The 27,875-nt window shown below is 44.3% G+C and overlaps 1 protein-coding gene across 1 annotated transcript in view; it reads left to right on the top strand.

Moving 5' to 3' along the window:
- FGGY (FGGY carbohydrate kinase domain containing) overlaps positions 1–27,875 on the top strand; it is a 336,672-nt gene that overhangs the window by 6,265 nt on the left and 302,532 nt on the right. The window lies entirely within an intron of this gene.

Below are 27,875 nucleotides of genomic sequence, written 5' to 3'. Positions count from 1 at the left end.
GCAGGACACCTGTTAGTGGATTGGTAAATGGGAAAATCCAGGGGAAATGCTTACTAAACACAAAGGGCTGCTTGCGGAAAAAGACTTGTTGATCTTGGATATGGTCGTAGCTGCTGTTTGGGTGAATTTAGCAAGGCATTGTGTAGTACATTAAGTCAATACATGTGTTTCTACGTGTGGAAAAACGAAACCTGAGCTAAACAGAGGAGCAGTGCTAAACAGAACCCCTAACGCTCTACTGTGCTGATTTTCTTCTTTTCAAGCCTATTTTTACCGAGCGATTTGAATTGTCTTTTTATACAAGCCCGTTGTTAACCTGAGAGTTGTCAGATAACCATTCCAGTGCCCCACATCTCGTGGACCACCTCCCCTCCACTTTGTATACTGATCTGCAATCTCACAACTGGTGCTCTAGCATCTACAGCACTTCCTGGCAGTGGCATCTCTTATGGGGGTAGGGGAAGGTTGAGGTGGGAGTAGCCATAGAAAGACTATCTAGACCCCCTCCGCCACACATACATTCAAATCAAGTTCATTTCCCCCACCTCTTCCACTCCATTTCTTTCACACACTGGTGCAACAGTAACTTCCCTGGATGCCTCTGCACAATTGAACTCTCCCTGGGCCCTGCCTTCAACCAACCTTGTGCCCATGTTCATTCTCCAGCCCTGGCCTGTCTTATGGGTCAGAGAGTATGGGAATAATTTTAAGATGCAACAGAGTAGTTGAAGTGACACATGACCACGGTATTAATATTCAACTACATGTAGCAAAAAGGCTGGCATTTGTTTGTTTCCTTCTTTTTAATTTAAAGGAATTTTTAATTCTGGGGAAATAATAACAGTAGCAAATGTTGTTTCTGTGTGAAGAGATCAGTGAATCAGGGTAATCCATTATTTTAGAAAGGTTGTTTTTAAAAAAAAAAATAATTCTCTAAGAATATTCATCGCAACTCTTGTGCAATAGACATCAGGCCAAGCACCTGCTCCACAGTTGATGAGTCTTTCCGTTGACTTCATTAGTCTTTGGGTAAGGCTTCCGCTCCTGAGCGGTGTTGGCCACCCATGGACTTCAATCTGTCCAGGCTCAGCACTTCTCAGAACCACAATATTTTTTTTCCCATAGTTTATCCTGTATTCTGCCATCACAAATTGACATTCTGTTCACTACTGAATATTCTGTAGGGGGTCAAATCCTGAGAACAACTTATGCTTGCAGCTTGCTCAGACAAAACTCCCAGTGACCCTTTATTTAGAGACAAGATACTTTGAATGATGGGGTACCAACATGATCTATGTGTCTCAATCCTCTAAAATAACAAATCAAGGGTTTAGATTAAGGAAAGTCACACTCCAAACTGGCAGTGCAGCCCAAGCAGCAGGCTGATCCATGTTGCTGAATTTTTGTCTTAATGCTGATCATATGTGCAGGCTGGATTTTGAAACATTTGCTCTGGAGATGAATGAGTGGAACTGACTGGATGATTGCCCAGTGTGCAGTAACAAAAGAGGGGAAAGAAAGAGTCCTTGGTGTCATCATTTGAGAGCTTGACTGGTTTTCTCGGTAGGTATTTTTCCAGTTCCCAGTAACCCACTGACACTGGACATCGCAGCAGCAGCCTCAGTGGTGAAGTTGCCTGTGTTATAATCGGAGGGCGATAAAGTGAAGTTTTTGTTGGAATGGCAGTACCAGGAAATGACTGAGACATCACATGACAGAGGATGTGCGCTCTGTAGCGAAGAGACATATTTACTTACAAGCTAGACTTCTACCAGACTCCTCCAAGAGTGGTTTGAACGAGTCGTTTGAATTACCTGGCCCATTTGCAGTAGGGAGACGTTCGATAGTAAATACCACCCTGGGGTAAGCAGACGGACTGTTTGCCAAACTGGTCCAGCCCAGCAGCACTAAACAAAATATTCTGCCCTCTTTAGTGCTGCTGGTATTGCAAAATCCTCATAAGCTGCTGCTGTTCCTCTAAGCCGTTCCTCTTCTTGGCATTCTAATTAACATGGAGAAAGCATCTTGGATTTGCCAGTTGCCACCACTTGGCAATGGAATCCATCTTCTAAAAGCACATGCACTGAATTTTTCTGAGGAGCGGAGTCCCTGCAAAGTCTTAATGATGTCAAAGGCAACCAGGAATCCTCCGTGATTTGGAGATGCTGACATGTCTGAAAAGGTAGCATCAGATTTATGTGAAACTTTAAGCTGGAGAAACAGAGACACTTTTTTTTTTTTTTAATGTTTGGTTGATCCTGGCAGCTGCAACTGCCTGAGCAAAGCAACACCATACAAAAGGATCCACTAACACATAATACCCCTTAATGAGATCAGGCAATCAAGTCCTAATCCCCTGTTAATTAACAGATGAGTGTAGAATTTCTAGTGAGCAGTCCCAGGCATTAGCAAACAGGTTAACTCTGTCAACTATCATTGCCAGTAGCATTATGCTGGCTATTAATTCTGCTCCAAATTATCTGCTGGTGTAAATAGATGGAACTGGATCAGAATCAATTTTACTGCATCAATTTGCACCAGCAGAGAATATGGCTCTAGATATTCAGAGCTAGAAACAAAGGACAGATTCTTCTCCTGTTGACGCCACAGTTATGATGCAACTCCACCTTTTCATTCATTGGTATATCTGAGAACAGACTCTGGGCCATGATTTGGTTTGAAATAAGGGGTCCATGCCTTGAAATAAAAAGAGTGGAATGTCCCTTGACTGCAGTGCATTCTGGGAGTAGAATGAAGACAGGAACAAGAGGTCTCAGAAAAAGTTGCTTAAAACAGCTTTATGTAAACAAGCACCACAACTTATGCTGTGCAGACACTTACTATTTATTTATTGTGCATGACACTCTATACATTGATAAGAAGTCCACATCACTGCACTTAGATATTCTGAGCAGCAAAGACCCACATTCAATTGTTACGTGCTGGGAGAATTCACCTAGTAGATATTGAAACGGAGGATTTATTTCCTTTGAAGGTCACCTGTAACAGTGGATGGGGTAGCTTTTATTTCTATAAAATAACCGAGGGGAACTTTCTTGCCTTCCTAAACAAAGCCAGCAGCTACTTGCTGAAATAGATCTGATTCAGCTACACACAGTGTTGATGCATAGCTGCATGTCCCTTCTGTGCGTTGCGAGTGTGCTGTATGAGTTTGGGTGGGATGGGAAGAATCCATAACGGGCAATAAATAACGTAAGAAGCATTTGCCCTCTTACTCTTCTACATCTTCTGTATATGGGCAGTGGTGAAGAGTGTCTCTTTTTTGTAAATGAACTTCTCAGTGCAAACATAAGTCTACTCACAAGACTGCAGGCTGAGAACTTGCTGCTTTATTTAACTGCATCACAACAGAGTGGATGGGAAAAGTTGCACTTCCTAAACAGGAAGTAAAGGAAGGGGTGGACATTAGCTCCAACCAATAATACTTTGAATAACTTTATTCAAAGTATTCTCCTTCATTTTATTACAGTCTCCTTCATGTAAGGACAATGAATGCGGCAGGCTTCTGAGATATGTGGGTCAGTTTGCAGAAGCTGCTTTATGGGGCAATTGCTTTTGCCTCTGGCTCTATAGCTCTTCATCAGTGGATCTCAAAGTGCTTCACGATCTTTAAAATATTTAGAGTAGAGGTCCTTTAGGGCCAAATTCTGTAGTCTCTCTGTGCATTGGATTCCCACTGATTTCAGGTTGAGCAGTTGTAGGATCAAGCCCCAGACAACTATGCCTGTTAGGATATATCTACACAGGGATGATGATAACCCACGGCTGGCCTGGATCAGCTGACTTGAGCTTGTGGGGCTCTCATTCCGGGCTGAAAAATTGCTTTGTAGATGCTCGGCCTGGAGCCTGGGCTCTCGGACACTGCGAGGGTGGAGGGTCCTAGAGCTCGGATTCCAGCCCGAGCCCATAGGTCTACACAGCTTTATCCCTGTGTAGGCGTATCCTTATACCCTCCTGGGGTCTTGGATGCATGGTCTAATGGACTTCACATCAGACAGGGAATCAGGAACTTCTGTATTCTAAACCTGCGTTTGGCACTGACCTCCTCTGTGGCCCTGGGCAAGGCAGTTGTGCTCCATCTGCCTTATTGATCCGAACAGAGGGCACTGAAGCACTAAGTGTTGAAGTACTACTGTGCACCGTCTCTCCAGTATTCAAGACCCCTCTGAGTTTCCTTGGAAACACAAATCAAATTTCACTTCTTTTTTTTTTTTTTTCCCCCCATTTGCCACAACTATTAAAGTATCCAGCAGACCCGCTGGAGGCCCAGTATTATTATGAAGCTGTCCCTCACTTGTTGCCAGATTTATTTCTTTTTTGAATGCTCTTCATCAACTAATTGCTGCTTGGCACAGTATTAAATTTAATCACTGAACTCTGAAATATTGTAATGTGTCTACCTACTCCATGGTTCCATTTGAATGGAAATTTTCTTTCTAGTTTTAGAGACTATTAAAATCCTGCCTTTCTTGTGCAAAACAAAAGCGTATTGTTTGTTTTTGTTTTTCATTATTTCTGCATTCAACAAAAGATGATTATTCTCTCCCTTCAGTGCAGAGTTCCTCTGCTAATATACAGACTACCTCTCTGCCTTCTTTTCCCCTCTGTAACTACAAAATAGAGAGGTTTCCTTCAAACAGGCAACTGCAGTTGAAATGCACAAAAGCAAATTTTATTTAGATAAATCTTCAAAGCTTTCCATGTGAAGGTATAATTAAAAACTGGATGTCAGGCAGAACTGAATCAGGATAGACAATGCTATAGGCGGCAGCAGCATCTGACAGTGATGCCCATTTACGATTAAAAGCAAATCGTTCATAATATATAAGGATTTGTTTCGGTCAGAACCTTTGACCTTTTGAGAAAGACAACAAACCCACAAACATCGGATTGTTTGTTTGAATCCAATTATTGCAATTGCGTTATATCCTGGGGGAGAAACTTTTCTTGATGCCTACTGCTAAGCAATCTGTAGGCAGGACAGCAATTTTCTTGCGTTTTGAGAGCTAGCAGCCCATTCACAGTGGGTAGACTTTCAAAAGACCCATTTATTGAATGACGCAAGGTGCAGATTATGATTCACTCCGTATAGGTTAAGTTTGTAAAATCTGCCATCAACAGCCTGTATTAATTCTCCTGGCACCTACACAGCCGCATAATGTATTTATCATCTCTAGGGCCCCATTTAACTCTTTCAGAGGCTTCAACATGATCTGTAATAAGACCTGGGCAAGAGTGTGATCTTGTCTAGTGAGTTGATTCCCTCTTTATTGGAGGGGCTGGACTGGGGTGGAGGGGAAAGGAGGAAATATCTCCTATATGGCCAGTACACAGTGGCCCAGCAATCTGGTCCTGAACATCCCCTTCTGATTCTGCTCTGACAGTCCCTGCATGTGGTGCAGTTTGAAATCTCTCACTGGCACAGGACAGCTGATTTTCTAGGGCTCAGACAAACGGGCTTATCTTAGGAGGGGGTCCTGTGTCATTATCTAGTACTCCCCTGCTGCCCTTTCTATAGGGTGCTGGAAGGATCCATTAGTTGTGTGCAGCAGTTGAAGGGGAAATCCATGTATTTCCTTGTTATCTCCCCCCACCCCACCCTAAATTTTTGGCATGGCGTGCCCAGAGCCATGCTGCTGCAATGACTTGGCCTTTAAAGGGGCAGAACTCCCCTATCCCCATCAAAAGCGGTGGTGGGATTAGCTATGCCTGATGGTGCAGTAGGGACACCTGAAAGAGGCAGTCTTTGTTCCCCACCAAAGTTGTGCTGGGGGGAAGCCAAATCAAAGCTGCATATGGTGCAAGAGAAACTGGCCTTAAAGGGGATGGGGCTATAGCCACGCTGGTGTGGCAAGGAGATTGTGGCATGGCCAGGGTGAAGGCCCCTACACAACCAGCACAGTAAGTATCTTTGTATGCCTTGTGCTTGCCCCGATTACATGCACTGTTTAATTACTGTGTATATTGTTTGTGATGGAAGAACTTCAGGGGTTCAGGTTTGGTTCCTAACCCACTGTGAATGAGGAGAGTTTACCAAGCTGGGTCAGAAAGGCTTTGAGGCCAGCTGTCCTCTTGGTATTTCAGCACTTATAGTTCAGGTCCCATTCAGGAAACCCAAACATCCAAGGAAGGAAGGGAAAAAAACACAGATCCTTCAAAAGACCCCTCATATTTGCTATTAAACATGGCCGATGCCTAGAAGAGGGATCTTATTTTATCTGAACCATTTCATCCATCCCTGACTTGTGCATAATATGTAATCGCAGCTCACAGAGACACATCGTTGGGGGGAGGGATAGCTCAGTGGCTTGAGCACTGGCCTGCTAAACCTAGGGTTGTGAGTTCAATCCTTGAGGGGGCCATTTAGGGAACTGGGGTAAAAAAAATCTGTCTGGGGATTGGTCCTGCTTTGAGCTGGGGGTTGGACTAGATGATCTCCTGAGGTCCCTTCCAACCCTGATATTCTATGATCAAGGTAATAAATCTGAATCCTGCTTCTTTAAACCCGATCCTGTGGTCTTGATTCAGGCAAACTCCCAGTCAGTGGGAGCTCTGCCTAAGGACTAGAGGATCGGATCCTCTGTCATTTATTGTACTTGGGTGAAAACTGTAAAGCTTCCTTTACTACTTGCTTGAATGTTTAAATAAACTTGCTTCCACCATGCCTGCTTCCCTTTTGTGTTGGCGAGCTGCAAACCATGCTATGGTCCCATTTTACTGGCATAGATTTCTGCAGAAAGGAAGTTAGAAAGTTGCACGCATGGGAGTTTTAAGAAACACACACACAACTCATAAATGCTTGTGCACTTCTCCAATTAGAGAACAAGAAACGTTACCATGTGACTTACATAACCAGTTACAACTAAACACCAGTGCTTGAGTTGTTGAACGCTCAGTGAACAGCTTCCGATCAACCAAGAGAGACTATTTTTAATCACAAAGAACACGTCAAACCCTATTGAATAATAGATGTTATGATCTACTCATGGATATTCTGCTAAATGAAAAGGCTAAATTCCTTCAATAATCTTTGCATAGCCCTTCTCTTGTGTGGGGAATACATAAAACCACATTAGTGGGAGCTTGATTCAAAGCTCACTTAAGTCAATGGAAACACTTCGATTTGGCTCAGGGCCCTGAGTTTCTAGCCTCCAAAAAAAAAAAGTCTGCGAGGGGCCACCATCTTGGCCGACATCAGGAATTGAACCAGGGAGATCTCGAACAAAAAGCATAAGCGACCACATCTTGAGCTGAAGCTCTCCGCGTGGTCCTGAAACTGACTAATTTCCTCGGTGGCTTTGGCACAGCAATGGCCCTGTAACATGCGTTCACCAGGGCGTTACATCAATATGTCTAGCAAGTATGTGGCACTCGGACTGCAGCCCTTTTGAGTTAAATGAAGCAATAAGCTGCTCCTTTGCCTTTCACCACTGCTGAAATATGATCCACGGCGCAGGTAGATTCCAGCTGTGATCTCGTTATTTGGTTCTGAACATTTATTTATGTTCTTAAGACATTATAGCTCCTTCCGCACAGGCAAAAACTGTAAAAACAAAATGAACAGCACTCTCTGTGTACAGTTCAGTTATTTAAGGTGCCCAAGGGCTTGAACATAAGTAGACACTGTGGTTGCATACAACATAAGCGAGACTTCTGAGTTTTGGTATTTAAAATGACAATTAAAAACATGGCAGGCGTGTTTCAGCAACTCTATAGGATGTCAGAAACATCTAGAAAAGGATTCAGAGCAAAAGTAAAGATTCCCAGATGCTGCTTTTCCTTTTGTTTCTTAAGCTTGCTTTTTAATGTGATGTGCCACAGTGCACCAGGAAGCTAATTATATATATATAAATCTAAAAAGACATCATGCATCTGACGTCACTGCCATAAGAACCTACTGTCAAATGAAAAGTGCTTTTTGGGGATAATCAAGATCTGCAATCTCTAGAGCCCCCTATCCAGGCAACCTTTATAGCCCCTTGCCCAAGAGAGATACTTCAGGGAGCGAAAGCCACAACTAAGTTGGCAGTCAAGTGGAAAAGCGTTCCTTCCTTAGACACAGAAGAGAGAAGTTAGACCCAAAATCCCACAAAGTGTGCATAACATGAAATGGCCTGCATATTGTTATGAATACATTTGCAGAAGTTATGCTGCTACAGGTTTAGTAAGCACTATCTACCACCGTAACCTCTAGTTCCAATGCAAATCCTGTCCTATCCTGCAAACCCTTGTACTCTGTGTATAATGCAGTATTACTTGTGTTAGGATAGCATAAGATTGGGGCGGGGGAGGGTCATTGTGCTAGATGCTGTACATAAAATTGCTGGATATCTACATAGACAAGATTTAAGAAAGGGTGGGAGGAATGAAGCATTATCCCCATTCTAGAACCGAGGCACAGAGAGTAAGGGGAGCCTGGCACCTGGCTTCTCTTTATGCCTTTGAAAATGTCCCCCAAATGACTTTCTGAAGGTCACACAAGGAGTCTGTAGCTGAGCCAGGAACTGAACCCCAGCTCTCAAGAGTCCCAGGCCAGGGCGTTTCCCACAACGCCATCCTTTGTCTGTCCCTCCTGCCCCCTGCTGAACATGAGACAAAAGTGTCCAACTTAAACCGCGTGGGAAAGGAAGACGGGTTCATTGGTTTCTTTTGCCCCTTAAATCTGCACTACTTTTAACTCTGTGCCTAGACGCATGGCTGGGATGTCTATGGCAGTTAATTTAAATTTTGTTTGAGGACATTCCAGCTCCTTTCTAGCCTCCAAGAGTTGATGTACAGTGGTGCTATATCTCTTTAGATTCTCCCAAAATAGCTTCCTGTCTCGGATGGTTCAGCTAAATTTGTTTGTTTGGCGCAATCTCACCACTCACGCTTAAGGCAGGTTCCATCCTTCTCTTTGCGTGCTGTGGAAATGTCACTGGGGGGTGGGAGGGCAGGAGGAATGGTGACTTAAGCATCCTGTCTTCTATTCAGTCCTTCTCTTAGCCTATGTGGTCCTCTTCGGTTCTTCATTCTCGTTCTGTTGGCAGCGGGAGGAGGAGGAAATCTGTAATTGTCCCTGTTCCTTGTGCAGCTTTATGGGAGGGCATAAGGAACCTTCCTACCTACCTACCCACCCCAGTGCAAGAGCCAGGGACCGCTGCTATTCCCTCGGTGGAAGGGGAGCGTAGGAATTGATGCCTCTCTCCCTGGGGGCACAAACCACCCCAATGGGGTCAAGGAAGAGGTAAGTCTTGGGACCGTGGAAGATGGGGAAAGTGTCTTAGGGACACTTTTGTCTGCCCCAGCTGTTTTCTCTGCTCTGGCAAAGATGTGCATTAAGCTCTGGTTTTCTTAGTGGGGGAGAATGCTGCCAGTCTTTCTATGTATGAACTGAAGGGTGCCTCTGTTGGTTTAGGATAGCTACACCTGTAGCAAACCATTCCGTGTTTCTTGAGTTAAAGCCCCTCTTTCCCCTTCCTCTTGATGCGATTAAAGACCATTGCCCGTGGTGTTGTCCTACCTCTGCTGCATTTCCTCCCTGTGTTCATTTCATCCAATCTGTCTGACCTTAGTTTTTTAAGGTTTTCTTACCAAGGAACTTGTCCAGATTTGCTTTGTAAAATGCCGTGCATGTACCTGGTGCTATATAAATGAGAGGATAAATATGACACTCAAGACAAAATGTGTCTGCACTCTTGAGGGGGAATTTGAACCTGGCTCCGAGGACCCACACAAGCCTATGGAATACCTAAGTCCAACTTCAGCACTCCTTTGAAGGCCTAAGTGGGAAGGAAGTACTGGCATAGTTGTCATGCTCCCCTTCTGCACAGGAGTGAATTTCACCTTCTGAATGCACATGGTTTACTGTCAATTGTAGTTAACAAATTTTGATTTGGTGGAAAGTCCTCTCTTCTAGCTATGAGTGGTTCTCGTGCCACTGTTACCACCACAATATCAGCTCAGTTATCTTTTTACTTTTAAACAATCAAAGTGAAACCCTGTTGGTGAAATAAATATGGTAATACGGTTACCACAAAAACTAGGAGGAAGGCAGCTGCAGTACAACTTCAAAATGTTATTCCAAACTCCTGTACATCATTGAGTAATGCACTTTAGTTTCTCAAATAGCCTCTACTCTTGACAGAAATGGAGCTTCTACTATTAGAATATCAGATGCGGACTCTTTAACTGTCTAGCTCTTCTTCCTAACCGTGCAGGATGGTTCCCTCTTGTATATCTGCTAGTGTTTTGTCTAGTGTAGTTTTAAATGTGCCGGTTATGGTGCTTTCATCAGTTGGGAGATATACCACAGGCCACTAGCTCTTGATCTTGTTCTCAGGAAGTTTTTCTTTATATTCAGCCTCTATTTTCTGTTTAACAATTTCATCTCACTCAGAATCCCTTTTACTGAGCAAAATAGTTCTTCTCCCTCTTTGGCATTGACCCTCTTCAAGTAATTGTAAACTGTTATGTCTCCCTTTAGTTGTTGTTTAACCTAGCTGTAAGTCATGAGCTCTGCTCTCGTGAATCATCCCCTTCCACCCTTTAACTGGGGTGACTGCCTATGTTTCAAGGAAATAAAGGACAGCTGTATGAAAAATCCTGACTAAACCTTATTTTTAAATGACGACTCCTCAGAATATTTGACTGGTGGCACAAAATCGTACCCAGAATGAAATAATCTGTGTCCCGGTGTATGATCCTTTCCTTTACTACTCAAATGTGGATCTGTAGTGTCTTGATACATCTTGTAGGGAATAGGCACTAAAGCCAAAATATTCAGAAGGTCACAACACCTGCAGTTGGGGGCAGATTTTCAAAAGGGTTCATAGCCACAAGAGGACCACTAAGGCGAAGAATTTAGCAGGATTCATAAAGAGTGAACGCATATAGCGTAAACAAGCACACCTAGAGTCACAATGGTAAGGATTAAAAAAATAACCAAGAGTTTTTGAAAGGATATAAACCCTTACAGCTGAAGAAGGCCTGAAAACTGCAAAACGATCTTGAGGTCAAGCGTGTTCTCATGACACTCCTGCATTTCCTTTTTCAAATTTCATAACAATTGTAGTCCAACTTCCACTCAACCCTATTCCTGTTTCTCTGCCCCTCACACGCTCATTTAACTCCCGATTTGTTACCTGGTTAAATATGGCTGTTTATTATAGGAAGCATTTTCTTTCAGAACCTGTCTCTTCTCTCTCTTAATTGGCAGGACTATTTCAATTTGTCTTGCATCAGGAGAAAGTCTACATTTAGGAAGGGGCTGATCTGAACTTCACAAGTTACTTCAAATCAGAGGTAAGAGAAGTAAGACTGAAGTAAACCATGAGACTGGTTTCTCTTCAAATACAAACAAGAGCTCTTACTGTTAGATAGCAGCACGACTGCCTGATTTCAGATGAGGTATGTTTGGGTGTTTTGGAAGGATGTTGATTATTCTAGTTGTATATGCATCTATACTAGATAACTGAAGTTCAGGGCCTTCCACCTGTAAATTAGAGACCCTGCTTGTAATGAAGTCAACACTGCGCTGGGGGCAGTGAGGGAGATGTGCAAACCGAAATAGTTTGACCGTATGATTCTTTCCTTCATCAAAACATTTTCCCTCTTGACTTGCAGTCACCCCCTTCAGACATGTGCAGATCACAGAAATGAACTCAAATCTAAATGCAGAAAAAGAAACTGCACCCTGCTCCCTCAAATACTTCCAAAGCTAGCCACCAGTGTTGCTACTGAGTGAGCTGTAGAAAAGGCTACTGGTGATGAACTAGAGGGGTTGCGTGTGTTCTCTCTCTCTCTCTCATTTTTAAAGCTGTGGCATCAAGTTCTTAACCTGGATTTTTACAAGCCTCAAAATGAGGGAGGTAAAAGAAATACATTTGCTCACTTAGGAATGGGCTCTCTTGTTGTTTGCTGTAGACGTTCTTGCTTGGCTAACAGTCTACGAGATTAATCATGTAAACGTCCCTTCTCAAAGCCCATTAGCCCGGAGAGGTTCGTCATCTCTTTCCTCTCCTACTCTCAGCTCTTGGCTGTCACACTCGCATGTGTGACCTTCTCACCGGGTCCCTGGAGTCTGACTCCTATTACTGGATTCTCAAGTTCCCTCATTATGTAGTGGGCGTATCGTAGTGACAAGCTGCACAGAAATGCTTTTAAATAAGCACAATCAATAAGTGTACAGGCTGCTTCATCTCTTATTGCAGGCTCATCGTGCTGGCCAGAGAGTAAAAAGGAGAGGCTGGGAGTTTCAAAGGAACCAAAGAGTTGAGAACCCAACTACTGTTTAATTTCAATAGGATTTGGACTACTTAGAAAATCCAGCCAACATGAATTAGTGGTTACCATGCTTTGCAATACCTATATGATTCTTATTTTCCCCTGCTAAAATGTGCAGTGGAACACGAAGACCTGCTGTTTAAAAGAATCAAAAAGCTTACTAATATTACTCACATGAGTATGGAATCAGCCCATATAAATAATAGACAAGGATGCCCAGAATTATGGTTTAAGGATTGGTCCTCTCAAGGATAAGATGACATTGTACTCAAGGGCAGAATAAATAAGTCAGATAAGCTAACAAGCACCCCTCAAAGTATTTCCCTTCTTGTACCTGCACCAGAATGAGACCTTTGACCCAGGATTTATTGGATGATTGTTTAATGAAAGGCTCAATCTAACCCTTTTGAAGTCAACAGGATTTGGCTTCCTGATTTCCACAGGTACTGGATCCGGCCCTAGTTCTAGTACGTTGGTTTTTCAGATTGGAGTGACTCAGCGCTAAAACGTCGTCTAATACCACAATGCAATTCCTCTCTTCTAGAGTAGAGCGGGTACTTCTATAAAAGATACAGGATGGTGGCAATTCTCCTGACTCTGCTAGTAAGGAAGACATTTAGTCAATAGAATTACACAGCCCTCTTTGCCTGAAAAAAGAGAGTAGACCACAAACAAGCTAAGTGAAAAGCTAAGCAGGCTTCTTGATTGCTATGTTCCAGTGTAAGTGGATTCTTCTCACATGAATTGTTTTGGAACCTGCCTTCTGATGTGGCCTCTCTGAAACGTAAGCCTTGCGTTATGTCACCAAGATGGCATTTGTGCTTGATTTATATTGGCACACAAGTTGCTATAAACTGCACAGGTGCCCCTAGTAGTCGTTTCCCAAATAGAGGTTGTTTCTATAAGCAGGAAACATGGCCACAAAATGAATATACTAGCCCTCGGCTCTGTCAACTACATCACCAATACAAGTATCCAGCATCTACACCTGATGCATTCATTTTCCATATACTTCAACTCAGCTAGTCACTTGGGACACTACTACCAGAGATGAGTGGTTGGTTGGTGGATCAAGAAAAACTTATTAGGTGAAATGCAATAGCCACTCATCTGCACAGGAACCATAATCCAATTTCTAACCTGTTTTTTCTTTCTTTCTTTATCTAACTTTTGGCTAGTCTTTTGTGGAGATCACCTCCAATTTGCATCTACCTTGAAGTGTGAGAGGATATCTGATACTATATCAGATTCTATAGGCCAAGAATTTATTTAAACCAGTTGTACGCTCTCTGCCAGAATTAATATGGAAAATATGTATTCAGGGAAAAGTGAATTTTTTTTCTCCGCTTTACAGTATTTGCAAACTGTGCAATAGGTAGTAGTAGTCTGCAAGAGTTCTTTTAAAAAGTTAGAGAAAAAAGCAGAGGCAACTGAACTCTTCATGCATTTCTAGAGAAGCAGAGACCATCTTTGTTGACAAAGGGAATTATTTACTTTGGTTCCTTGGATCCATCAGTCTGAATAGCATATGTCAGTTCTTCAATTAGTGTTAGCTGCAAGGCACTGCTAATATGCAACAAGAATTTTTTTTGTAACACTGCATTCATCTTCTACTCAGCTCTTCTGTTTCTGCTCTGTCTGGAGCATCAGAGAAAAGGCAGCTCCTGCTTCAGGTATCTGATGGCCGTAAATATCTTCTCTCTGCCACAGATGAAGAGCTGTGCCAGGAGTGGGTGAGATGAGGCCCATTCAAACTGCAACTGAGCCTCCCATATCTTCTTTTTGTTTTGACACAAGAGCAGACTTAACCAGCAAGATTTCCTTTCCATAACACCACTTTCTTCAGGCTTCACAAGAGCCATAGTGGAGAGATTGTCAGTGTGCACAAAAATCTCCCTTTTTACATTCCAGAGAACAGCACATGATGATGCTAAGAAATCCTCTTTCATGCAGGGGAATCATCCGTTCTCTCACCTCATCTCTGGTTGGGGAAAATCCCCTATTTAACATTCAACTACAAATACTCAAAATCCTCCCCTCCACTACTTCAGTTAGGATAATAATAATAATTTATGGAGATATCCCATCTCCTAGAACTGGAAGGGACCTTGAAAGGTCATTGAGTCCAGCCCCCTGCCTTTACTAGCAGGACCAAGTACTGATTTTGCCCCAGATCCCCCAAGTGGCCCCCTCAAGGATTGAACTCACGACCCTGGGTTTAGCAGGCCAATGCTCAAACCACTGAGCTATCCCTCCCCCCCCGACTCTCATGTAGATAATTAGTGTGACAATGGCATCAAAATGGACTCCTTATCTGTTGTTGGCTGAATTCTTCTTGAGTGACAGGCCTGAAAACAAATTCTAGCCCTGGCCCATAATAATACATCAGATTCCTAAAGCCTACTTTTTGAGTAACAAAGCCTGTTTGTAAATTAAGTGATGGAGTATGGTAACCTGAAATCTACACTACTCTAGTACTTTTCTTTTGACTGGAAAGCATTAGGGCCTGATCCTTCACATCTGGAATCAGAAGTTTAAATGTTTCATGTCAATGGGAGTAAAAGCAGGTCCTAAGACAGCACTTAAGATAAGCTAAAATCATTGGGTCCAATTCTCCTCTCACTTAATTGAGTTTCAAATTGGGATCTTTGGGGAGAATTGGGTCTATTTTTTCGTATATGTGTAATGTGCTGGCCAAAATGTCCTCCTATAGTGACTGGACTACATAAGATTTCCCTACAGATTATTATTTCCTGAAAGAGATCCTAAAAACCTGAGCACTGTGTTCCTTTCATGCTATTTTAGAGGGTTATTTGAGCCTAGTGCAATAAATTACTCCCCTTCTCTCTCCCCCTCCCCCCGCAGTTTGATAAACCTTTCAAAACATTGTAATCGTACAAGTTGAAAGTCAGAGCCAAACTAAAACCACTTGCATGTTTTTATTGCATAGAATATTCCAAGTCTGAATTCTCAAATGTACCCTTCTAAGATGTATTATAATCACTGACGCTATTGGAAGGAACCAGTTCTCACCCCTTTTAATGGAAAACTGTTTAGCATGTTTGGTACATGTCTGATCTGAAATATATCCATTTGCTGTTTTTTGGGGGGCGTGGGGGTTGTTTGTTTTTAAATCGCATTTATTTTGCTTGGGACAATATTTGAACAGTCAGGTGACCCATTTGTCTAACAGGAAGGATTCTCATAGAAGTACAGTACCATTGATAGGTAGCTCCTTTCTATGAGAACACAACTTCCCAAGGCAGCTAGTGCCCAACGCAAGTGCTTGGTCTGCAGGTAGCAAGCAGGTACAGAGGAGTGTAGGGATCCTTATGTGATGCCTTGGAAATGAACTGACAGCCTATAATCCTTGCTGTCTGTACCTCCCTCCTCTGCTGCCTTCAGCCTGTGTGGTGGAGACAAAGTCCATCCACCCATTGTGGCAGCCAATTGTGGCAGTCTCCAGGATACCTTCGGTTGCATCAGGAGGTACTGGACCCTGCTGTACATGACATACATTACACCAGTGGTTCTCAACCGGGGTACATGTAACCCTGAGGGTTTGCAGAAGTTTTCCAGGGGATACATTAACTCATCTAGATATTTGCCTAGTTTAACAACAGGCTGCATAAAGCACTTTCAAAGCACTAGCAAAGTCAGTACAAATTAAAATTTCATACAGACAATGACTTGTTTATACTGCTCTAGATACTATGATCAGCGATTCTCAAATGGTGGGAGAGTCCATTTCAATGGGGTTGCCAGGGCCAGCATTAGACTCTGTGGGGCCCAGGGCAGAAAGCCAAAGCCTGAGCCCGCCACGTGGGGTAGAAGCCGAAGCTTGAGTTTCACAGTGAGGAGAAACTTGGGGCACACAAGACGAATCAGACTGCTAAAAGGAGTACAGTAGTCTGGAAAGGTTGAGAACCACTGCACTACATCCTATTGGTGGGATTTAGCCTCCTTAGTGCTGAATGATCAGACATGCTTGTCATCTGCACAAAAATCAAGGTTTATTAGAGATTAAAACATTTCTTTTCAAATGGAAAGAAGTGTGACACATTTCTGCCACACATTCCCAAGCTGACTCTCCTGCCAGGGCCGTAGCAACAAAGAACGTGGCCCCCTCCGAACGGTGGCCCCCTCCGAACATATGTCCGGGCGGGGCCCCTTACAGTGCAGAAACTGGAATGCGATATTTATTTTGCCACTTTTAGGGGCCTCCTTCCTTGCGGGGCCCCCTCCGGTCGGAGGGTACAGAGGGTGCTTGCTACGCCTCTGTCTCCTGCTGTAACGAATGGTGCCCCAATCACACTGTTTGAGGGGCTTTCTCCCTCTCTCCCCACCGCAGAACTGTTTTGAAGCCAGATCTTGTATCCATTATTACTCACTTATCTAATCCTGCCTTTCCCATTGGCATCAAAGGGACTACTTGTGTGAGTAAAGTTTACTTGCATGAGTAAAGGTTGCTGGATCTGGCCCTTTGTTTGTAACTCCAGGAAGGATTCGGAAAGTTAGTTCTCTGATGCAGACATGAAACGCTTGCTCAAACCAGAAGGGTTTATTTTTGGTCCGTCTCCATCTTCATTTTTGGCTTCAGTACCACTCTGGTGCCTTGCATGCAGCTGGAGCATTCAGTCGATTTAACATCTTAGTTTTAATATTAAACTATAAAACTTGGATTTTTTTTTTTATGGATCACTTTTATGTTAAATTTGTTAATCTCCTTTTTACCCCCCCCCCTCCTATTTTAAGTACACTTTATAGATAAATAGAGAATTTCTTTTTCTTAATTTAAATATAAGGAAATTGGCAAATGGGTGTGAAACATTTAGCACCCCTGTGAGGAAAAATGCCATTGGTAAAACATATGTGGATCATAAGAAAGGTGTGAGCTGTTGAATTGTCAGGAGTGGAAAGGTAGTTGCATTACTGCTCCTTACCTGACCCTCTTCTTGCTAGTGTGAGCTCACAGCCCAAGAAAAGGGGGACAGAATCATTCTTAAAGCTTCACTGCAGAGTCTCATAGAGTCATGGCTCTACTGGGCTCTGCAGTTACTGTGCCTCGCTGTAGTTTTTGGAACCTCTCATTATTATGCCCCAGTTTTAGATGGAGGAATTCACTCCTCTTCACCCTGAATTCCATTGCTGTATCACAGCTCAGGCCTCTGTCCTACACCCAGCACCGGTGAAGCCGTGAACTGGTGTGAACCTGACAAGTGAGCAGAAACCTACCAAACCAGAACCCTTTTCTATATTTTCACAGTGAGAACTGCCCAAGGGCAAAAACTAAATTTAGTTCGGACTCCAAATATTTTGTACTTCAGGATGCAGACTTGACCTCATATAAAAATTTGTGATCACTGCAAAGGGATATACTGCTTGTTTGAGTGTCAGGAGGCCTGTGGACCCAAGGATAGAGGTCACCCAGGAAGAAAAATATTATAAAATTCCATCCTTGTGTAAAGAACCCAGGGCCAGGCAGGAGACCGTAAAGAGTTTGGGAGGTCAAAGCAACTCAAACCCATCAGGGCCAGCTGCTTTGTGAACCAGAGCGAAAGAGAAGAGAAATACTAGCAGGGTCAGAAAGGGTGGTGGAGTCAACCCGGAGACCAGGAAAAGATGCCTATGGGCAAGAAGCATAGAATGAGACTGTTTCCATTTAACTGGGGAGCTTTATTTTGAACAACCTTTATACCTCTAGTCTGGGGGGTATTTTTTTAAACCGTTTGAAGGGAACTGTTTTGGACTAAGGCAGTGCCTTGGGACTTGTGATACTGCCTGATAACAAGCCCCAGTCAAAAGAGAGTTTGCAAAGGTTGGCAAGGCATTCCTCAGAATCAAGCTCTGACCTCAGCCTCCAAGCTAGGCTCTGGGTTGCTGGGTTCCTCAGCCTGGTTTGTTAAATGCTTCAAAGCATTTCTTCTCACTTTTTTTCCCCCTGTAGTGGTGAGTCATGATCAGATTCTGAGCAAGAAATAAAATGTTTGCTGCTGGAAAGTTTGCTAGCACCTGTCTGAGATCCTAAATGGTAAGACCCCAATGTCAGTTTGCTTGCGCATAGATGTGCATCGCATGTCGCTCAATGCTTTTGTGTGTAACGCCTACATATTTTAATCTTTTTATCTTAATCGCTTCTGGTCTCCTTCTGATACATATTGTTTAAGGGCCTGATCCCACTCTTAGAGGATCAGGCACACAAAGAGGGGGGATAAGGGCAAATTAATAGTTTTGTGGTTTTAAAGGGAGGTTTTAGCCTACAAGGTGATGCTTTAGAAACAGCAGCCTGAGATTCCATATCACTCTGTTTTCTAACTACTTGCCCAGAAAATTTACTCTAGGATCTGAAAGTCAAACTTAGTTCTTTCTGGCACATGTGTAACACACTGGTTAGGGTGTGTTATGCATTCATTTCTGTGCAAAAGACTTTACAGGACATAGGTCTGCTATAGCTTTTTAGAGACTCCTACGTTTCGTTCTGGAGAGGCTTAGCTCAATCCCCAGTGTTCACTATCGTATCAGTGGGGGCTGTAACTGACACATCCCTGTGCACTAGGCTCAGAAGGGTTGTGTAACACATGCTCATCCTGAGCACCTGCAGCCCACAGCAGTTCAAATCCCAGATGAATCCCCACTTATGTGATGGCCTGCATCAAGGCTGACACCGGAGATTGAACTGGGGACCTCCAGAGCTGCAAACGCAAGCCTCTACAGCTTGAGCTAAAGAACCAAGTAGCTGGGGCTAGGTCTACACTACCCGCCTGAATCAGCGGGTAGAAATCGACCTCTCGGGGATCGATTTATCGCGTCCCGTCGAGACGCGACAATCGATCCCCGAATCGGTGCTCTTACTCCACCAGCGGAGGTGGGAGTAAGCGCCGCCGACAGAAAGCCGCAGAAGTCGATTTTGCCGCCGTCCTCACAGAGGGGTAAGTCGGCTGCGATACGTCGAATTCAGCTACACTATTCACGTAGCTGAATTTGCGTATCTTAAATCGACTCCCCCCTGTAGTGTAGATGTACCCTGGGACTGTAACAGACCTATATGATCTGTGCATTGGGAACAGAGAAGTACACTTAATACACACTGATCAGTGGGTTGTATAAGCACCATCACTAGTGAAGGGGTTGGCAGGTCACTAGGGATTGCAAAGGTGTAACCCCAGGGCATAATTTAAGGATGATACTGTTGTCCTCAGAGGAAAACTAAGTTTGCAGAATTCCTTCCTGCTGACGAATAAGCCAGAAAACACAACTTGGCTTTCAGGGTTTGCAGGGTTGACAATCAGAAAAAATATCCTTGATTTGCGGACTGAACAAGTTTTTAGAACAGAATCATGAAGACCTGGGACCCCAGGGTGCTATTTTCATAGTTGCCTTTCAGAGTCAAACCATGCTTTAAAGCCAATAAGTATCTCACTCTCTCACCCTTATGCCTCCTCCTTTAAAAAAGCGAAGTATGACAGAGCCTGAGAATTGTAAAAGTAACAAGAACAAACACGTAGGTGTTATGAATAAAGTCATTAAACATGGTATTTGTTATGCACATTGAGTTCTGGAAAAAATGATATTGTGGCTTTGCCATTCCATTGGTGCAGAACTGCAGATTTCCAGCAGAAAACATTCTATTTCTCACCCAGAATCAAACTGTGACTCAGTGTGAAAATAAATGTCACTGAGACATTGGCAGTAGTGAGAATAAATGACAGTGTCCAAGTAAGAATCAGTGACAAGTGCTCCAATCGATTGCAGAGATGTGACTGAGGGCAGAATATGGCCCTGTGATTTTTCTGTTGATGATGCATGAGCCAGGACAGCATCTGCAGGGATAACAGGATTAAAAAGTATTAAATTCTCCTTTTGTCAGATCCTTTAAGGGCATGTCTATGCTACATAATTAAGTTGACCTAACTTACATCATCATACAGCCGCCACAGTAATTACATTGCTTGTGTGTGTCTCCGCTTTGCTCCTTGTGTCGGCGGTGCACGTCCTCACCAGGAGCACTTGCACCGATTTGAACTGTCAGTGTGGGGCATTGTGGGATGGTTTCAGAAAGCCAGCAACAGTCAATGTAAGCAACACAGTGTCTACACTGACACTGCGTCAACCTAACTACATCAACATTGACTCTATGCCTCTCATGGAGGTGGAGTTAAGTGGGTGTAGTGTAAGTTGACTTACTGTGGTAGTGTAGACATAGCCTTAGAGTTAGGTTGACCTAAGATGCCTTGCGCCAACCTACCTCTGTAGTGTAGAGCAGAGCTAAGTCAGAAGATATTAGAGTTGGTCAAAGAAAATGTGTTTTTTGTCTAAATAGAAATGTTCCATGGGAAATGTGTCAACTGCAATGAAATTTTTAATGGAAAGAGTCTAAATACACTGTTTCATCTTTCCCAGTTTGATTTCATTTCAACTTTAATATTGATATTAATATTTTTGGGCAAGCTAACCCCAGTCCTACGCTCAACTTGATGGCATTTGTTTACAGATCAAAGAACCGAGTGATGGGAGCTATTAACACAATACTCCTACCTCACTATCGCAGCTCTTTCCATCCTCTTAAAGTTTAAAATGTTGAACCCTAAATCACTTGTCTCCGAGAGAGAGAAGAGAAAGTGATGGGGGAGAGAGAATATGGGAGGGCACACAGAACTCCTGGCATGAGTTGGGGGATAGCATGGGGAAAGGGAGGGAATGAGCGGGTATAGAGCCCCTGGCATAGGGAAGGCAAAATGAGGGAGGGAGAAGAAGAGACTAGGGGAATGTAGTGGGAGGGGCAGCACATAGCCCCTGGCATGGGAGAGTGGGGATGACAGGCAGGGTGATATGAAGGGTGCTTGGAATGTAAGGAACCCTTGCTGCATGCAACAATCTCTGCCTACACAAATAATGAAATGCGTCAGCGTGGAAGGAGCAGTTGCCTTCTGAGCACCCCCTTATGTCAAAGTGAGGCAGGCCACAGCAGAGACACCGTTTCCCTCCATTAAATGACCGAATTCTTACTTCATTAAGCAGCCTGGTCCAGGAGAAGCCAAGCACCCTACAGCAGCATCTCTCCCTTTCATAAAGTCTTGTGAAAGGAGTGCTCCTACAAGGGTTTAAAGGCTCTTGCCTCAGAGCCCAGATAAAACTTAAAAGTGCCCGAACAAAAATCTCTAGGTTCCAGCAGCAGCTCCTTCTGCTACAGCGTCAGGCATCTCTGGGGCCTGGAGAGCTTCCCCCCTCCATCCCCCGTTTGCTCAGGGTTCCTCTGACCTCTCTGCCTGGAGAACTGTTGCCCATTTCAGGCTTCCTAGGAGTTTCTCTCCTCTGGTGCTTCTGTTCTTCTCAGGAGACTTCTTTCAACTGAGGTCTCCTAAGCCTTTTATTAGGCCCAGGTGGTCCTTACTTAACTGCCTGCCTGTCTGCTACATAGGCAGCTAACTATCCCCAGTGGACCTGGGTTGGTTCATTCCCTTCATGGAGCCAGTCACAGGTAGCCTGGACATCTGACTTGAAGGACCAACTCTGTGACAGTGTCCCTCTCGGTGCTGAAACATAAAATACTAAACGTTTTGAGAGTTCCAAATTTAAAAAATAAATAAATAGAATTTTCATCTGAAGGCAATTTAGGCTCTTCATTCCAACTCATAATGAAAACGAATGTCAAAATATTGGAATTTCCTCAACAACAGAAATTCTGGTTTCTAACTCGCTCCCCTCCAGTAGGTAGGACTAATTACACACAGGTCTGCCAAAGATGTATATGACATCTTTACACTGTGTCTTTTCTACAGTCAAGGAGCTGATAGCAAGAGGTTGAAGTGCCGAACCTTTCAAGAGGTAAAAGAGCAGGGAGAATTAACTCTGTGTGTATGTGGTTTGTTGAAGGTGTTTTTGAAACAGAAATATATATAAACTGTTACATTGCCTATTTTCCTTTAGGAGTGACTGGGGGAAAGAAACGGTTATCTTCTGTTGTTAGTCTTTGGACATAGTTCAGTTACAAACTTTCTTGAAAGTTCTCCTCTTTGGCATTGGGTTAGAGCCTGGCAATACTTACTACTGCACATGGTGCTTAGTCCAGTGAATGGTGCCACGGGAGTCGGTCACAAATGTAAACACTATGCCTGGTACAAAGCGTCTGTAGGATCGACCCTTCGTCAGAAAGGAATGATGCATTTTTTTTAAAACCAAAGCCTTCTCCAGGGAACAGTAAGCAAACCCACAAAGGAAACAACCCCTCCCACCCCCCCGCCATGCTGATCTCTCACTACGTCCATCGCCAGGTGGGTGCTGAGGGGAAAGTCACGTAAAGCTAACAAGGTGTGAGGGAGGGCAGAAGTAATTCCCATTGTGTCAGCTCCTCAGAAGACCATGCATGCAGGAGGAGTGTGGCAAACCAGACTGGTGGAAGACAAGGTAGGCAGCAGTTCCCACATCAAGGATCTATTTGCTGTGGGTTCTATTCAAATGATTTTTGTATCAGTGGTCCCAGTCCTGTAGCCCTTGTGATCCCATAGCCCCGTTAAACTTAGTGTGTTAAAGTGGTTGTTGTGGAGAGGGTGGGCTGACAGGGAGCTGATCCCAGATCCTTGATTCTGCTCTGCGCAGTCCCTGTGTAACTTAAAGCTCCAGGGGGTACTGCTTTGACTTATACCACTAGTGAAAGACCATCTGGCAGGATAGAATTGGGCCTAGTATAGCCTTGCTTTGCCATCCTCTTCTCCAGGGGTGGCTCCAGACACCAGCGCACCAAGCGCATGCCTGGGGCGGCAAGCCACGGGGGGCGGCTTGCCGGTCACTGTGAGGGCAGCAGTCAGGCAGCCTGTGGCGGCAGCGGGCCTCCCACAGGCGCGCCGCCAAAAGCCGCCTGACTGCCATGCTTGGGGCAGCAAAATACATAGAGCCGCCCCTGCTCTTCTCCCTTCTTTTCCTAGACACAGCCACTCTCTGGCATATATATCTCCTCCTCTCCTATGTCATGCATCCCAGCCCTGGTGTGGGAAGAGAGCAGGTGGTGGAGTTTGCACAGGAAGATGCAGTGTCAACTCCAGCAGCAGAGATAGCTATACACCAGGGAAGCCCTCCAGGGGAATCTCTAGGCTATATAAGCTCTCTTCATACTCCCCAAGCACAAAAGAAAATCTGGTAAATCGGGTCCTATGGTGAAGAAAGTCATACAATTACCTTTATTTCAAACCCTACTCCTCAGGAATCATGGTCAATTAGTTTCCACTCAGGGTGGGATAGATAGGCCAAAACACCCGTCAGATTAGAGGCAACTCACAAACTGTGTCCCCATTCTCTTTCCAGCTGTCTTCTGTTCCCCAGTGTTTGTCCTACTCTGTCAGAGCCAGAAGTGCCGTTACTTGATTCCTGGGTCTTTACTATTCTACCTCGGAGAACAATGTTGGATCTGAAATAAGAGACACAAAAGTTCTTTCTCCTTCTGAGAGTGTGGAAGCCAGAATCTTCCCTCTAGTCTCCCTCCTGCTCTCCTGGGAGAAATGAGATTCTAACGGTCTGGAGGCAAAGGAGAGGTCAACCAATGGGAGGTCAAGTTTCAGAGAAAAGCTAAACATCTTTCCTGGCCATAAGGCTCCTTCTCTTGTGAGGAAAAATCAATGGACTATGTTGTCTGGATGTGCAGGATGTACTTCCAGTATGCAGTGTGGAGAGACAATCACCCATTTTTCATTTAATGTTAACGTCTAAGCACCACCACTACAGCCAATCCCAAGTGTTCAAAAATCCTGAGTCAGCCCCCCCAAAATCATAAAATGGCTTAAAAATGAGATTTAAAAATAAATGTTGAGAGTTTATTTGCCCTCTGGTTGCTAATCCTTTAGGGTGCAGTTGGGTCATGTTTTTACGCCCTTTGTCACTACCACAAAGTCTAGAAACTTAATTTCATGGTGGTTTTTAACGAAAGCTGAGATTCTCACATAATCCCTAGCCTCCAGGAGCCGTGCTTTTCAGAAAAACAACAAATATTACAGAGTTGGCAACACTGCCCCCACTCTGAAAATGTCCATCTCGGAAGTCAGATAAGAGGATAAGACTTATGTGGTTATGTTTATAAAACGCCTCAGTTGGGCTAGTTGCCCTTCTTGTTACTTTATTTTCCAGAACAAATGCACGTGTTACAAGCAGTTTTGTATAGGTAAAATTAGGGTATGGTTATTCCTAAGTAAGGGTGAGAGAACCAAATGAGCCCTGATTTGATAAACTCGAGGCTTGAGGTAATCCTGAGCACGCTCACAGTGTTCTAAAAGACACTTTTTGGGGAGGAGGAGAGTAAACCTGCTTTTTGTCATACAACAAAGCTGGAAACTAGCCAAAATGCAATAGAAGTTATAGGAGGCCTCTGAACTGGAGACTGTCTGCTTCTCTGCCTCTGATACATTGCAGGCACTGACAGAGTTATAGCAGCATCTAAAGAGTACAGACCCCAAGAAACTTCACATTTTAACTGTTTAAGTCCTGGTTTAAATTGTCCTTCCTGAAAAATTGTTTGAATATCTGCTATGTTTCCCAATATCACCTGAGAATGAACATCCTTTGACTGTCTTTTCCACTAGTTCTTATGGAAGTCTTGGTGCATTCATGGAACTATCGGAGTTTTTCGAAGAGCAACACCAGTGATCGAATCGCTAAGCACTAAAAACAAAAACAAACGAGCCAGATGGTCTGTGGAGGAGTGCAGACTCCTACATATCTGATCTTGGGACTAACGTACAGAATCTGTGCAGGTTTGGGAACAGCAATGATGTTGATGTGGGGATAAAACTAGCAAAATGGAGAGATGGTACTTGCATACTATTGGGAGAGGCCCTTAGAAAAATACTTCTGCTAGATAGGCAGCTTTCCTTGAGGCTCTAACGTCTACTCAGCGGCGGCTCCAGGCACCAGTGCTCCACGCGCGTGCCTGGGGCTGCAAGCCGCGGGAGGCGCCCTGCCGGTCCCTGCGGGGGCGGCAGTCAGGCAGTCTTCGGCGGCTTTCCTGCGGGAGGTCCGTCGGTCCCACGGATTCGGTGGTAATTTGGTGGCAGGTACGCCGAAGCCGCGGGATCGGCAGACCTCCCACAGGCACGCCGCCGAATCCGTGGGACCGGGGACCTCCCGCAGCCGTGCCACCGAAGGCTGCCTGCCTGTCGTGCTTGGAGCAGCAAAAAAGTTAGTGCCGCCCCTGTGTCTACTGCAATAAAAAACCCACAGCACTGAGTCTCAGAACTCATGTCAGGCTGGGGGGCTAAAAATGTTCCTAATTCTGGGACTGGGGGCCAGTTTGTCCCCCAGCATGGGCTGGGGTGGTCTTAGGGATTGTGTCAGCTGGGAATTTCCTGGGTGCAGGCCCACAGTGGGGGCCACATCATTTCTGTTCTCTCTCTCTCTTCCAGCCTTCTTGGAACGGCCAGGGCCTCTGTAGCTGGTGTAGCTGGCTCTGGCTAGACATTGGATGCCCCCTGTACCCGTATTATTCAGCTGAGATGGAGAGGGGCTTGCACCAGCCATTTGTCCTCTTTGCATCTGACCTCAAGTTGTTGAAAATGTATATCACTTTAGTTATAAACAATTGCCTACCATAAGTGAGGGGACTTCAGGTTGAAGATCTGTGCTCAGATCACCTCCTGGAAGCAGCAGTCTCTAGCGGACTGAGGACAGGCTGGGAGCCAGGAACTTCTGAGCCCTAATTCCAGTGTTGCTGCTAGCTTCTGCAGGCTGCATCTACCCTAGGGGGAAAATCAGGGCTCCTAATGTACAGCTAGTCACAAGCAGGGTTAGATGAGTTGAGTTCTGTCCACACAACAGCTATCCCTATTGCTGCCATTGGACGTGTGTTCTGGTTTTACTAGAGTCAGTACTGGCAAGTCCAAGCATTCCAAAAACACAAGATTGTTGACAATCACACGATTCTTTTAGTCAGTAATAAATGGGTCTCGTTTTCCTTGACTTCTAGTCTTTGAACCTTTCGGCTACCCTTATGTCATGTTTTCGAGCTTTACCCAACCACCCTGAGATGGAGAATCTGGCTTTTTCTAAATGAAAGCTGAGCTGCTCACGATTCACAGAGTTGGGCAACTGAGGACAATCACCACCAGGCATGAGCTTGGTGAAAAAGTCATGAGTTCAGAATGCTGTAGTTTTTAGACAATGCCTCTAAGGCAGTGGTTCCCAAACTTGTTCCGCTGCTTGTGTAGGGAAAGCCCCTGGCGGGTCGGGCTGGTTTGTTTACCTGCCGTGACCGCAGGTTCGGCCGATCGCGGCTCCCAGTGGCCACGGTTTGCTGCTCCAGGCCAATGGGAGCTGCGGGAAGTGGCAGTCAGTACATCCCTTGGCCCGCACTGCTTCCAGCAGCTCCCATTGGCCTGGAGCAGCGAACCGCAGCCAGTGGGAGCCGCGATCGGCCGAACCTGCAGACGCAGCAGGTACACAAACCGGCCCGGCCCGTCAGGGGCTTTCCCAGCACAAGTTTGGGAACCACTGCTCTAAGGGCTTAGAGAGGTCACTTAACTACTCAGTGTTTCATCTCACCTGCAGAATGGGGGTAATGCTATTAACTTATCTATCTCATGGAGTTATCATTGGTTTTATTTAGTTTAATATTTGTAGCATGCTGCAAAGATGAAAATGCTATGTAGTTGCAAGATATTATCATTATTTCCAGCAACTTTTGAAAGGTGGTCCAGGGTTGTGTGGGATGTAAGGTGATGTAGAGAATTAATTAGCCTGTTTATTCTACAGTTGATGGAAAATGAAGTTCCTATAGCAACAACCACATCATGCAGATATTTACTGTGCTGTACTATGAAACATCTTCAGTAAGAACTTTCCCATAAATAGCACTCTAGTACCCAGGTAGCAAGATACTGTAATATTTGTACAGTGCTTTGAAGAGAAAGTACTATATACATGCAAAATATTATTATTATATTGCCACATATGACCACTGATCCACTGAATGTGGTATGTTGCCTCTGGCAGTATATGATACCTATGGCACAGAAGAGACCAAACATTCCCCATATATAATACAATGTGTAGAGGAAATAATTCCTTCCTGACCACTGTGGTGATCAGAGTTGGCCATAAACCATGAGATTGGAGCTAAGACTTTGACTTTCCAGGGGCTGGGTATGTGATTTCTTAGTGTAGAATAAGTAAGGTTCCATGCTGTCTTTGACAAATCCTGCCTGAAAAGCACACTTCCTGATGCCTGGTGTGAGTCTGACAGCTAGCATTTAGATTTCTGTTATTCAGACTTATCCTTTGTGAATTTCTTTAAGCTCCCCAGATGGAAGACACTACAAAGGATAAAATAGCATTAATATTTAGTAGTAATAATAAACAAAAATGGGCTTCATTGTGATTCAGAACTGGGTGAGGAAGACAAATGTAGAGTGGGAGATTTTGAGATTAAGAGAACGATTCATGGCTTCATTCATATTCACTGTGCCATCATTTTTAAGGAACAGATGAAGGGCCCAGTGTTACAAACAGATGTCATTCTTGCTCCCATTGTAGTAAATGAGATTACGCCCATCGGAAAGCACTATAGCTGGTAGTAGGAGTTTGCAGGACCTGGTCCATAGTTTATAGGGAAT

The sequence above is a fragment of the Malaclemys terrapin genome, chromosome 8 (assembly GCF_027887155.1).
Source record: "Malaclemys terrapin pileata isolate rMalTer1 chromosome 8, rMalTer1.hap1, whole genome shotgun sequence".
NCBI lineage: Eukaryota > Metazoa > Chordata > Testudines > Emydidae > Malaclemys > Malaclemys terrapin.
This window is presented reverse-complemented; position numbering and strand designations above follow the sequence as displayed.